Genomic DNA, 15,410 nt, shown 5'->3' on the forward strand with positions numbered 1-15,410 from the left:
TGCTTCGTGCAACATAATTCTGGGTGCCATTTAAAAACCATAAGTGCTAATGACTCCATTCCTTTTTGTGGTAATGGGGGCTGATAATTGGAGTACTCTAAAACAAACCTGACCTCTCTAGGATATTCAGAAGCCAAGTTTTAAGCCCACAAAGGTGTAACTGGACTACTTCTTTAAAGTGACACCAGGCCCGGTGACCTTTGGGACATGGTTTGACCCACTATAGGAATGTGCAATCATCATGAAACATTCAGATCACTTACAACTCAATAGAGTCTACCTTCCTGTAACGTTTCAGCCTGATTGGACCTTATTTTCACACAAATGAACCCAGAATGATGTGAAATTGTGCTTCGTGCAACATAATTCTGGGTGCCATTTAAAAACCATAAGTGCTAATGACTCCATTCCTCTTTGTGGTTGTAGGGGCTGTTGATTGGAGTACATTAAAAAAAACCTGATCTCTCTAGGACATTCAGAAGCCAAGTTATAAGCCCACAAAGGTGTAAATGGACTACTTCTTTAAAGTGACACCAGATCCAGTGACCTATGGGACATGGTTTGACCCCCTTAGGAAAGTGCTATCATCATGAAACGTTCAGATCACTTACAACTCAATAGATTCTACCTTCCTGTAACGTTTCAGCCTGATTGGACCTTGTTTTCACACAAATGAACCCAGAATGATGTGAAATTGTGCTTCGTGCAACATAATTCTGGGTGCCATTTAAAAACCATAAGTGCTAATGACTCCATTCCTTTTTGTGGTTGTAGGGGCTGTTGATTGGAGTACACTAAAACAAACCTGATCTCTCTAGGTCATTCAGAAGCCAAGTTATAATCCCACAAATGTGTAACTGGACTACTTCTTTAAAGTGACACCAGGCCCGGTGACCTTTGGGACATGGTTTGACCCCCTATAGGAATGTGCGATCATCATGAAACGTTCAGATCACTTACAACTCAATAGAGTCTACCTTCCTGTAACGTTTCAGCCTGATTGGACCTTGTTTTCACACAAATGAACCCAGAATGATGTGAAATTGTGCTTTGTGCAACATAATTCTGCGTGCCATTTAAAAACCATAAGTGCTAATGACTCCATTCCTTTTTGTGGTTGTAGGGGCTGTTGATTGGAGTACATTAAAACAAACCTGATCTCTCTAGTATATTCAGAAGCCAAGTTATAAGCCCACAAAGGTGTAACTGGACTACTTCTTTAAAGTGACACGAGGCCCGGTGACCTATGGGACATGGTTTAACCCCCTATAGGAATGTGCAATCATCATGAAACGTTCAGATCACTTACAACTCAATAGATTCTACCTTCTTGTAACGTTTCAGCCTGATTGGACCTTGTTTTCACACAAATGAACCCAGAATGATGTGAAATTGTGCTTCGTGCAACATAATTCTGGGTGCCATTTAAAAACCATAAGTGCTAATGACTCCATTCCTTTTTGTGGTTGTAGGGGCTGTTGATTGGAGTACACTAAAACAAACCTGATCTCTCTAGGATATTCAGAAGCCAAGTTATAAGCCCACAAATGTGTAACTGGACTACTTCTTTAAATTGACACCAGATCCGGTGACCTTTGGGACATGGTTTGACCCCCTTAGGAAAGTGCTATAATCATGAAACGTTCAGATCACTTACAACTCAATAGATTCTACCTTCCTGTAACGTTTCTAGCTGATTGGACCTTGTTTTCACACAAATGAACCCAGAATGATGTGAAATTGTGCTTCATGCAATATAATTCTGGGTGCCATTTAAACACCATAAGTGCTAATGACTCCATTCCTTTTTGTGGTTGTAGGGGCTGTTGATTGGAGTACAGTAAAACAAACCTGATCTCTCTAGGACATTCAGAAGCAAAGTTATAAGCCCACAAATGTGTAACTGGACTACTTCTTTAAATTGACACCAGATCCGGTGACCTTTGGGACATGGTTTGACCCCCTTAGGAAAGTGCTATCATCATGAAACGTTCAGACCACTTACAACTCAATAGATTCTACCTTCCTGTAACGTTTCAGCCTGATTGGACCTTGTTTTCACAAAAATGAACCCAGAATGATGTGAAATTGTGCTTCGTGCAACATAATTCTGGGTGCCATTTAAAAACCATAAGTGCTAATGACTCCATTCCTTTTTGTGGTTGTAGGGGCTGTTGATTGGAGTACACTAAAACAAACCTGATCTCTCTAGGACATTCAGAAGCCAAGTTATAAGCCCACAAATGTGTAACTGGACTACTTCTTTAAAGTGACACCAGGCCTGGTGACCTTTGGGACATGGTTTGACCCCCTATAGGAATGTGCGATCATCATGAAACTTTCAGATCACTTACAATTCAATAGATTCTACCTTCTTGTAACGTTTCAGCCTGATTGGACCTTGTATTCACACAAATGGACCCAGAATTATGTGAAATTGTGCTTCGTGCAACATAATTCTGGGTGCCATTTACAAACCATAAGTGCTAATGACTCCATTCCTTTTTGTGGTTGTAGGGGCTGTTGATTGGAGTACATTAAAACAAACCTGATCTCTCTAGGACATTCAGAAGCCAAGTTATAAGCCCACAAATGTGTAACTGGACTACTTCTTTAAATTGACACCAGATCCGGTGACCTTTGGGACATGGTTTGACCCCCTTAGGAAAGTGCTATCATCATGAAACGTTCAGATCACTTACAACTCAATAGATTCTACCTTCCTGTAATGTTTCAGCCTGACTGGACCTTGTTTTCACACAAATGAACCCAGAATGATGTGAAATTGTGCTTCGTGCAACATAATTCTGGGTGCCATTTAAAAACCATAAGTGCTAATGACTCCATTCCTTTTTGTGGTAATGGGGGCTGATAATTGGAGTACTCTAAAACAAACCTGACCCCTCTAGGATATTCAGAAGCCAAGTTTTAAGCCCATAACGGTGTAACTGGACTACTTTTTTAAAGTGACACCAGGCCCGGTGACCTTTGGGACATGGTTTGACCCGCTATATGAATGTGCAATCATCATGAAACGTTCAGATCACTTACAACTCAATAGATTCTACCTTCCTGTAACGTTTCAGCCTGATTGGACCTTGTTTTCACACAAAGGAACCCAGAATGATGTGAAATTGTGCTTCGTGCAACATAAATCTGGGTGCCATTTAAAAACCATAAGTGCTAATGACTCCATTCCTTTTTGTGGTTGTAGGGGCTGTTGATTGGAGTACACTAAAACAAACCTGATCTCTCTAGGTCATTCAGAAGCCAAGTTATAATCCCACAAATGTGAAACTGGACTACTTCTTTAAAGTGACAACAGGCCCGGTGACCTTTGGGACAGGGTTTGACCCCCTATAGGAATGTGAGATCATCATGAAACGTTCAGATCACTTACAACTCAATAGAGTCTACCTACCTGTAACGTTTCAGCCTGATTGGACCTTGTTTTCACACAAATGAACCCAGAATGATGTGAAATTGTGCTTTGTGCAACATAATTCTGTGTGCCATTTAAAAACCATAAGTGCTAATGACTCCATTCCTTTTTGTGGTTGTAGGGGCTGTTGATTGGAGTACATTAAAACAAACCTGATCTCTCTAGTATATTCAGAAGCCAAGTTATATGCCCACAAAGGTGTAACTGGACTACTTCTTTAAAGTGACACGAGGCCCGGTGACCTATGGGACATGGTTTGACCCCCTATAGGAATGTGCGATCATCATGAAACGTTCAGATCACTTACAACTCAATAGATTCTACCTTCTTGTAACGTTTCAGCCTGATTGGACCTTGTTTTCACACAAATGAACCCAGAATGATGTGAAATTGTGCTTCGTGCAACATAATTCTGGGTGCCATTTAAAAACCATAAGTGCTAATGACTCCATTCCTTTTTGTGGTTGTAGGGGCTGTTGATTGGAGTACACTAAAACAAACCTGATCTCTCTAGGATATTCAGAAGCCAAGTTATAAGCCCACAAATGTGTAACTGGACTACTTCTTTAAATTGACACCAGATCCGGTGACGTTTGGGACATGGTTTGACCCCCTTAGGAAAGTGCTATCATCATGAAACGTTCAGATCACTTACAACTCAATAGATTCTACCTTCCTGTAACTTTTCAGCCTGATTGGACCTTGTTTTCACACAAATGAACCCAGAATGATGTGAAATTGTGCTTCGTGCAACATAATTCTGGGTGCCATTTAAAAACCATAAGTGCTAATGACGCCATTGCTTTTTGTGGTTGTAGGGGCTGTTGATTGGAGTACACTAAAACAAACCTGATCTCTCTAGGACATTCAGAAGCCAAGTTATAAGCCCACAAATGTGTAACCGGACTACTTCTTTAAATTGACACCAGATCCGGTGACCTTTGGGACATAGTTTGACCCCTTATAGGAATGTGCAATCATCATGAAACATTCAGATCACTTACAACTCAATAAATTTTACCTTCTTGTAACGTTTCAGCATGATTGGACCTTGTTTTCACACAAATGGACACAGAATGATGTGAAATTGTGCTTCGTGCAACATAATTCTGGGTGCCATTTACAAACCATAAGTGCTAATGACTCCATTCCTTTTTGTGGTTGTAGGGGCTGTTGATTGGAGTACACTAAAACAAACCTGATCTCTCTAGGACATTCAGAAGCCAAGTTATAAGCCTACAAATGTGTAACTGGACAACTTCATTAAAGTGACACCAGGCCTGGTGACCTTTGGGACATGGTTTTACCCCCTATAGGATTGTGCGATCATCATGAAAAGTTCAGATCACTTACAACTCAATAGATTCTTCCTTCTTGTAACGGCACAGCCTGATTGGACCTTGTTTTCACACAAATGGACCCAGAATGATGTGAAATTGTGCTTCGTGCAACATAATTCTGGGTGCCATTTACAAACCATGAGTGCTAATGACTCCATTCCTTTTTGTGGTTGTAGGGGCTGTTGATTGGAGTACACTAAAACAAACCTGATATCTCTAGGATATTCAGAAGCCAAGTTATAAGCCCACAAATGTGTAACTGGACTACTTCTTTAATGTGACACCAGGCCCGGTGACCTTTGGGACATGGTTTGACCCCCTTAGGAAAGTGCTATCATCATGAAACGTTCAGATCACTTACAACTCAATAGATTCTACCTTCCTGTAACGTTTCAGCCTGATTGGTACTTGTTTTCACACAAATGAACCCAGAATGATGTGAAATTGTGCTTCGTGCAACATAATTCTGGGTGCCATTTAAAAACCATAAGTGCTAATGACTCCATTCCGTTTTGTGGTTGTAGGGGCTGTTGATTGGAGTACACTAAAACAAACCTGATCTCTCTAGGACATTCAGAAGCCAAGTTATAAGCCCACAAATGTGTAACTGGACTACTTCTTTAAATTGACACCAGATCCTGTGACCTTTGGGACATGGTTTGACCCCTTATAGGAATGTGCGATCATCATAAAACATTCAGATCACTTACAACTCAATAGATTTTACCTTCTTGTAACGTTTCAGCCTGATTGGACCTTGTTTTCACACAAATGAACCCAGAATGATGTGAAATTGTGCTTTGTGCAACATAATTCTGGGTGCCATTTAAAAACCATAAGTGCTAATGACTCCATTCCTTTTTGTGGATGTAGGGGCTGTTGATTGGAGTACATTAAAACAAACCTGATCTCTCTAGGATATTCAGAAGCTAAGTTATAAGCCCACAAAGGTGTAACTGGACTACTTCTTTAAAGTGACACGAGGCCCGGTGACCTATGGGACATGGTTTGACCCCCTATAGGAATGTGCGATCATCATGAAACGTTCAGATCACTTACAATTCAATAGATTCTACCTTCTTGTAACGTTTCAGCCTGATTGGACCTTGTATTCACACAAATGGACCCAGAATTATGTGAAATTGTGCTTCGTGCAACATAATTCTGGGTGCCATTTACAAACCATAAGTGCTAATGACTCCATTCCTTTTTGTGGTTGTAGGGGCTGTTGATTGGAGTACATTAAAACAAACCTGATCTCTCTAGGACATTCAGAAGCCAAGTTATAAGCCCACAAATGTGTAACTGGACTACTTCTTTAAATTGACACCAGATCCGGTGACCTTTGGGACATGGTTTGACCCCCTTAGGAAAGTGCTATCATCATGAAACGTTCAGATCACTTACAACTCAATAGATTCTACCTTCCTGTAACGTTTCAGCCTGATTGGACCTTGTTTTCACACAAATGAACCCAGAATGATGTGAAATTGTGCTTCGTGCAACATAATTCTGGGTGCCATTTAAAAACCATAAGTGCTAATGACTCCATTCCTTTTTGTGGTAATGGGGGCTGATAATTGGAGTACTCTAAAACAAACCTGACCTCTCTAGGATATTCAGAAGCCAAGTTTTAAGCCCACAAAGGTGTAACTGGACTACTTCTTTAAAGTGACACCAGGCCCGGTGACCTTTGGGACATGGTTTGACCCGCTATAGGAATGTGCAATCATCATGAAACGTTCAGATCACTTACAACTCAATAGATTCTACCTTCCTGTAACGTTTCAGCCTGATTGGACCTTGTTTTCACACAAAGGAACCCAGAATGATGTGAAATTGTGCTTCGTGCAACATAATTCTGGGTGCCATTTAAAAACCATAAGTGCTAATGACTCCATTCCTTTTTGTGGTTGTAGGGGCTGTTGATTGGAGTACACTAAAACAAACCTGATCTCTCTAGGATATTCAGAAGCCAAGTTATAAGCCCACAAATGTGTAACTGGACTACTTCTTTAAATTGACACCAGATCCGGTGACGTTTGGGACATGGTTTGACCCCCTTAGGAAAGTGCTATCATCATGAAACGTTCAGATCACTTACAACTCAATAGATTCTACCTTCCTGTAACTTTTCAGCCTGATTGGACCTTGTTTTCACACAAATGAACCCAGAATGATGTGAAATTGTGCTTCGTGCAACATAATTCTGGGTGCCATTTAAAAACCATAAGTGCTAATGACTCCATTGCTTTTTGTGGTTGTAGGGGCTGTTGATTGGAGTACACTAAAACAAACCTGATCTCTCTAGGACATTCAGAAGCCAAGTTATAAGCCCACAAATGTGTAACTGGACTACTTCTTTAAATTGACACCAGATCCGGTGACCTTTGGGACATAGTTTGACCCCTTATAGGAATGTGCAATCATCATGAAACATTCAGATCACTTACAACTCAATATATTTTACCTTCTTGTAACGTTTCAGCATGATTGGACCTTGTTTTCACACAAATGGACACAGAATGATGTGAAATTGTGCTTCGTGCAACATAATTCTGGGTGCCATTTACAAACCATAAGTGCTAATGACTCCATTCCTTTTTGTGGTTGTAGGGGCTGTTGATTGGAGTACATTAAAACAAACCTGATCTCTCTAGTATATTCAGAAGCCAAGTTATAAGCCCACAAAGGTGTAACTGGACTACTTCTTTAAAGTGACACGAGGCCCGGTGACCTATGGGACATGGTTTAACCCCCTATAGGAATGTGCGATCATCATGAAACGTTCAGATCACTTACAACTCAATAGATTCTACCTTCTTGTAACGTTTCAGCCTGATTGGACCTTGTTTTCACACAAATGAACCCAGAATGATGTGAAATTGTGCTTCGTGCAACATAATTCTGGGTGCCATTTAAAAACCATAAGTGCTAATGACTCCATTCTTTTTTGTGGTTGTAGGGGCTGTTGATTGGAGTACACTAAAACAAACCTGATCTCTCTAGGATATTCAGAAGCCAAGTTATAAGCCCACAAATGTGTAACTGGACTACTTCTTTAAATTGACACCAGATCCGGTGACCTTTGGGACATGGTTTGACCCCCTTAGGAAAGTGCTATAATCATGAAACGTTCAGATCACTTACAACTCAATAGATTCTACCTTCCTGTAACGTTTCTAGCTGATTGGACCTTGTTTTCACACAAATGAACCCAGAATGATGTGAAATTGTGCTTCATGCAATATAATTCTGGGTGCCATTTAAACACCATAAGTGCTAATGACTCCATTCCTTTTTGTGGTTGTAGGGGCTGTTGATTGGAGTACAGTAAAACAAACCTGATCTCTCTAGGACATTCAGAAGCAAAGTTATAAGCCCACAAATGTGTAACTGGACTACTTCTTTAAATTGACACCAGATCCGGTGACCTTTGGGACATGGTTTGACCCCCTTAGGAAAGTGCTATCATCATGAAACGTTCAGACCACTTACAACTCAATAGATTCTACCTTCCTGTAACGTTTCAGCCTGATTGGACCTTGTTTTCACAAAAATGAACCCAGAATGATGTGAAATTGTGCTTCGTGCAACATAATTCTGGGTGCCATTTAAAAACCATAAGTGCTAATGACTCCATTCCTTTTTGTGGTTGTAGGGGCTGTTGATTGGAGTACACTAAAACAAACCTGATCTCTCTAGGACATTCAGAAGCCAAGTTATAAGCCCACAAATGTGTAACTGGACTACTTCTTTAAAGTGACACCAGGCCTGGTGACCTTTGGGACATGGTTTGACCCCCTATAGGAATGTGCGATCATCATGAAACTTTCAGATCACTTACAATTCAATAGATTCTACCTTCTTGTAACGTTTCAGCCTGATTGGACCTTGTATTCACACAAATGGACCCAGAATTATGTGAAATTGTGCTTCGTGCAACATAATTCTGGGTGCCATTTACAAACCATAAGTGCTAATGACTCCATTCCTTTTTGTGGTTGTAGGGGCTGTTGATTGGAGTACATTAAAACAAACCTGATCTCTCTAGGACATTCAGAAGCCAAGTTATAAGCCCACAAATGTGTAACTGGACTACTTCTTTAAATTGACACCAGATCCGGTGACCTTTGGGACATGGTTTGACCCCCTTAGGAAAGTGCTATCATCATGAAACGTTCAGATCACTTACAACTCAATAGATTCTACCTTCCTGTAATGTTTCAGCCTGATTGGACCTTGTTTTCACACAAATGAACCCAGAATGATGTGAAATTGTGCTTCGTGCAACATAATTCTGGGTGCCATTTAAAAACCATAAGTGCTAATGACTCCATTCCTTTTTGTGGTAATGGGGGCTGATAATTGGAGTACTCTAAAACAAACCTGACCTCTCTAGGATATTCAGAAGCCAAGTTTTAAGCCCACAACGGTGTAACTGGACTACTTTTTTAAAGTGACACCAGGCCCGGTGACCTTTGGGACATGGTTTGACCCGCTATATGAATGTGCAATCATCATGAAACGTTCAGATCACTTACAACTCAATAGATTCTACCTTCCTGTAACGTTTCAGCCTGATTGGACCTTGTTTTCACACAAAGGAACCCAGAATGATGTGAAATTGTGCTTCGTGCAACATAATTCTGGGTGCCATTTAAAAACCATAAGTGCTAATGACTCCATTCCTTTTTGTGGTTGTAGGGGCTGTTGATTGGAGTACATTAAAACAAACCTGATCTCTCTAGGACATTCAGAAGCCAAGTTATAAGCCCACAAAGGTGTAACTGGACTACTTCTTTAAAGTGACACCAGATCCAGTGACCTATGGGACATGGTTTGACCACCTTAGGAAAGTGCTATCATCATGAAACGTTCAGATCACTTACAACTCAATAGATTCTACCTTCCTGTAACGTTTCAGTCTGATTGGACCTTGTTTTCACACAAATGAACCCAGAATGATGTGAAATTGTGCTTCGTGCAACATAATTCTGGGTGCCATTTAAAAACCATAAGTGCTAATGACTCCATTCCTTTTTGTGGATGTAGGGGCTGTTGATTGGAGTACACTAAAACAAACCTGATCTCTCTAGGTCATTCAGAAGCCAAGTTATAATCCCACAAATGTGAAACTGGACTACTTCTTTAAAGTGACAACAGGCCCGGTGACCTATGGGACAGGGTTTGACCCCCTATAGGAATGTGAGATCATCATGAAACGTTCAGATCACTTACAACTCAATAGAGTCTACCTACCTGTAACGTTTCAGCCTGATTGGACCTTGTTTTCACACAAATGAACCCAGAATGATGTGAAATTGTGCTTTGTGCAACATAATTCTGTGTGCCATTTAAAAACCATAAGTGCTAATGACTCCATTCCTTTTTGTGGTTGTAGGGGCTGTTGATTGGAGTACATTAAAACAAACCTGATCTCTCTAGTATATTCAGAAGCCAAGTTATAAGCCCACAAAGGTGTAACTGGACTACTTCTTTAAAGTGACACGAGGCCCGGTGACCTATGGGACATGGTTTGACCCCCTATAGGAATGTGCGATCATCATGAAACGTTCAGATCAATTACAACTCAATAGATTCTACCTTCTTGTAACGTTTCAGCCTGATTGGACCTTGTTTTCACACAAATGAACCCAGAATGATGTGAAATTGTGCTTCGTGCAACATAATTCTGGGTGCCATTTAAAAACCATAAGTGCTAATGACTCCATTCCTTTTTGTGGTTGTAGGGGCTGTTGATTGGAGTACACTAAAACAAACCTGATCTCTCTAGGATATTCAGAAGCCAAGTTATAAGCCCACAAATGTGTAACTGGACTACTTCTTTAAATTGACACCAGATCCGGTGACGTTTGGGACATGGTTTGACCCCCTTAGGAAAGTGCTATCATCATGAAACGTTCAGATCACTTACAACTCAATAGATTCTACCTTCCTGTAACTTTTCAGCCTGATTGGACCTTGTTTTCACACAAATGAACCCAGAATGATGTGAAATTGTGCTTCGTGCAACATAATTCTGGGTGCCATTTAAAAACCATAAGTGCTAATGACTCCATTGCTTTTTGTGGTTGTAGGGGCTGTTGATTGGAGTACACTAAAACAAACCTGATCTCTCTAGGACATTCAGAAGCCAAGTTATAAGCCCACAAATGTGTAACCGGACTACTTCTTTAAATTGACACCAGATCTGGTGACCTTTGGGACATAGTTTGACCCCTTATAGGAATGTGCAATCATCATGAAACATTCAGATCACTTACAACTCAATAAATTTTACCTTCTTGTAACGTTTCAGCATGATTGGACCTTGTTTTCACACAAATGGACACAGAATGATGTGAAATTGTGCTTCGTGCAACATAATTCTGGGTGCCATTTACAAACCATAAGTGCTAATGACTCCATTCCTTTTTGTGGTTGTAGGGGCTGTTGATTGGAGTACACTAAAACAAACCTGATCTCTCTAGGACATTCAGAAGCCAAGTTATAAGCCTACAAATGTGTAACTGGACAACTTCATTAAAGTGACACCAGGCCTGGTGACCTTTGGGACATGGTTTTACCCCCTATAGGAATGTGCGATCATCATGAAAAGTTCAGATCACTTACAACTCAATAGATTCTTCCTTCTTGTAACGGCACAGCCTGATTGGACCTTGTTTTCACACAAATGGACCCAGAATGATGTGAAATTGTGCTTCGTGCAACATAATTCTGGGTGCCATTTACAAACCATGAGTGCTAATGACTCCATTCCTTTTTGTGGTTGTAGGGGCTGTTGATTGGAGTACACTAAAACAAACCTGATATCTCTAGGATATTCAGAAGCCAAGTTATAAGCCCACAAATGTGTAACTGGACTACTTCTTTAAAGTGACACCAGGCCCGGTGACCTTTGGGACATGGTTTGACCCCCTTAGGAAAGTGCTATCATCATGAAACGTTCAGATCACTTACAACTCAATAGATTCTACCTTCCTGTAACGTTTCAGCCTGATTGGTCCTTGTTTTCACACAAATGAACCCAGAATGATGTGAAATTGTGCTTCGTGCAACATAATTCTGGGTGCCATTTAAAAACCATAAGTGCTAATGACTCCATTCCGTTTTGTGGTTGTAGGGGCTGTTGATTGGAGTACACTAAAACAAACCTGATCTCTCTAGGACATTCAGAAGCCAAGTTATAAGCCCACAAATGTGTAACTGGACTACTTCTTTAAATTGACACCAGATCCTGTGACCTTTGGGACATGGTTTGACCCCTTATAGGAATGTGCGATCATCATAAAACATTCAGATCACTTACAACTCAATAGATTTTACCTTCTTGTAACGTTTCAGCCTGATTGGACCTTGTTTTCACACAAATGAACCCAGAATGATGTGAAATTGTGCTTTGTGCAACATAATTCTGGGTGCCATTTAAAAACCATAAGTGCTAATGACTCCATTCCTTTTTGTGGTTGTAGGGGCTGTTGATTGGAGTACATTAAAACAAACCTGATCTCTCTAGTATATTCAGAAGCCAAGTTATATGCCCACAAAGGTGTAACTGGACTACTTCTTTAAAGTGACACGAGGCCCGGTGACCTATGGGACATGGTTTGACCCCCTATAGGAATGTGCGATCATCATGAAACGTTCAGATCACTTACAACTCAATAGATTCTACCTTCTTGTAACGTTTCAGCCTGATTGGACCTTGTTTTCACACAAATGAACCCAGAATGATGTGAAATTGTGCTTCGTGCAACATAATTCTGGGTGCCATTTAAAAACCATAAGTGCTAATGACTCCATTCCTTTTTGTGGTTGTAGGGGCTGTTGATTGGAGTACACTAAAACAAACCTGATCTCTCTAGGATATTCAGAAGCCAAGTTATAAGCCCACAAATGTGTAACTGGACTACTTCTTTAAATTGACACCAGATCCGGTGACGTTTGGGACATGGTTTGACCCCCTTAGGAAAGTGCTATCATCATGAAACGTTCAGATCACTTACAACTCAATAGATTCTACCTTCCTGTAACTTTTCAGCCTGATTGGACCTTGTTTTCACACAAATGAACCCAGAATGATGTGAAATTGTGCTTCGTGCAACATAATTCTGGGTGCCATTTAAAAACCATAAGTGCTAATGACTCCATTGCTTTTTGTGGTTGTAGGGGCTGTTGATTGGAGTACACTAAAACAAACCTGATCTCTCTAGGACATTCAGAAGCCAAGTTATAAGCCCACAAATGTGTAACCGGACTACTTCTTTAAATTGACACCAGATCCGGTGACCTTTGGGACATAGTTTGACCCCTTATAGGAATGTGCAATCATCATGAAACATTCAGATCACTTACAACTCAATAAATTTTACCTTCTTGTAACGTTTCAGCATGATTGGACCTTGTTTTCACACAAATGGACACAGAATGATGTGAAATTGTGCTTCGTGCAACATAATTCTGGGTGCCATTTACAAACCATAAGTGCTAATGACTCCATTCCTTTTTGTGGTTGTAGGGGCTGTTGATTGGAGTACACTAAAACAAACCTGATCTCTCTAGGACATTCAGAAGCCAAGTTATAAGCCTACAAATGTGTAACTGGACAACTTCATTAAAGTGACACCAGGCCTGGTGACCTTTGGGACATGGTTTTACCCCCTATAGGAATGTGCGATCATCATGAAAAGTTCAGATCACTTACAACTCAATAGATTCTTCCTTCTTGTAACGGCACAGCCTGATTGGACCTTGTTTTCACACAAATGGACCCAGAATGATGTGAAATTGTGCTTCGTGCAACATAATTCTGGGTGCCATTTACAAACCATGAGTGCTAATGACTCCATTCCTTTTTGTGGTTGTAGGGGCTGTTGATTGGAGTACACTAAAACAAACCTGATATCTCTAGGATATTCAGAAGCCAAGTTATAAGCCCACAAATGTGTAACTGGACTACTTCTTTAAAGTGACACCAGGCCCGGTGACCTTTGGGACATGGTTTGACCCCCTTAGGAAAGTGCTATCATCATGAAACGTTCAGATCACTTACAACTCAATAGATTCTACCTTCCTGTAACGTTTCAGCCTGATTGGTCCTTGTTTTCACACAAATGAACCCAGAATGATGTGAAATTGTGCTTCGTGCAACATAATTCTGGGTGCCATTTAAAAACCATAAGTGCTAATGACTCCATTCCGTTTTGTGGTTGTAGGGGCTGTTGATTGGAGTACACTAAAACAAACCTGATCTCTCTAGGACATTCAGAAGCCAAGTTATAAGCCCACAAATGTGTAACTGGACTACTTCTTTAAATTGACACCAGATCCTGTGACCTTTGGGACATGGTTTGACCCCTTATAGGAATGTGCGATCATCATAAAACATTCAGATCACTTACAACTCAATAGATTTTACCTTCTTGTAACGTTTCAGCCTGATTGGACCTTGTTTTCTCACAAATGAACCCAGAATGATGTGAAATTGTGCTTTGTGCAACATAATTCTGGGTGCCATTTAAAAACCATAAGTGCTAATGACTCCATTCCTTTTTGTGGTTGTAGGGGCTGTTGATTGGAGTACATTAAAACAAACCTGATCTCTCTAGGATATTCAGAAGCTAAGTTATAAGCCCACAAAGGTGTAACTGGACTACTTCTTTAAAGTGACACGAGGCCCGGTGACCTATGGGACATGGTTTGACCCCCTATAGGAATGTGCGATCATCATGAAACGTTCAGATCACTTACAATTCAATAGATTCTACCTTCTTGTAACGTTTCAGCCTGATTGGACCTTGTATTCACACAAATGGACCCAGAATTATGTGAAATTGTGCTTCGTGCAACATAATTCTGGGTGCCATTTACAAACCATAAGTGCTAATGACTCCATTCCTTTTTGTGGTTGTAGGGGCTGTTGATTGGAGTACATTAAAACAAACCTGATCTCTCTAGGACATTCAGAAGCCAAGTTATAAGCCCACAAATGTGTAACTGGACTACTTCTTTAAATTGACACCAGATCCGGTGACCTTTGGGACATGGTTTGACCCCCTTAGGAAAGTGCTATCATCATGAAACGTTCAGATCACTTACAACTCAATAGATTCTACCTTCCTGTAACGTTTCAGCCTGATTGGACCTTGTTTTCACACAAATGAACCCAGAATGATGTGAAATTGTGCTTCGTGCAACATAATTCTGGGTGCCATTTAAAAACCATAAGTGCTAATGACTCCATTCCTTTTTGTGGTAATGGGGGCTGATAATTGGAGTACTCTAAAACAAACCTGACCTCTCTAGGATATTCAGAAGCCAAGTTTTAAGCCCACAAAGGTGTAACTGGACTACTTCTTTAAAGTGACACCAGGCCCGGTGACCTTTGGGACATGGTTTGACCCGCTATAGGAATGTGCAATCATCATGAAACGTTCAGATCACTTACAACTCAATAGATTCTACCTTCCTGTAACGTTTCAGCCTGATTGGACCTTGTTTTCACACAAAGGAACCCAGAATGATGTGAAATTGTGCTTCGTGCAACATAATTCTGGGTGCCATTTAAAAACCATAAGTGCTAATGACTCCATTCCTTTTTGTGG

This window comes from Nothobranchius furzeri, chromosome 10 (assembly GCF_043380555.1).
Source record: "Nothobranchius furzeri strain GRZ-AD chromosome 10, NfurGRZ-RIMD1, whole genome shotgun sequence".
Taxonomy (NCBI): domain Eukaryota; kingdom Metazoa; phylum Chordata; class Actinopteri; order Cyprinodontiformes; family Nothobranchiidae; genus Nothobranchius; species Nothobranchius furzeri.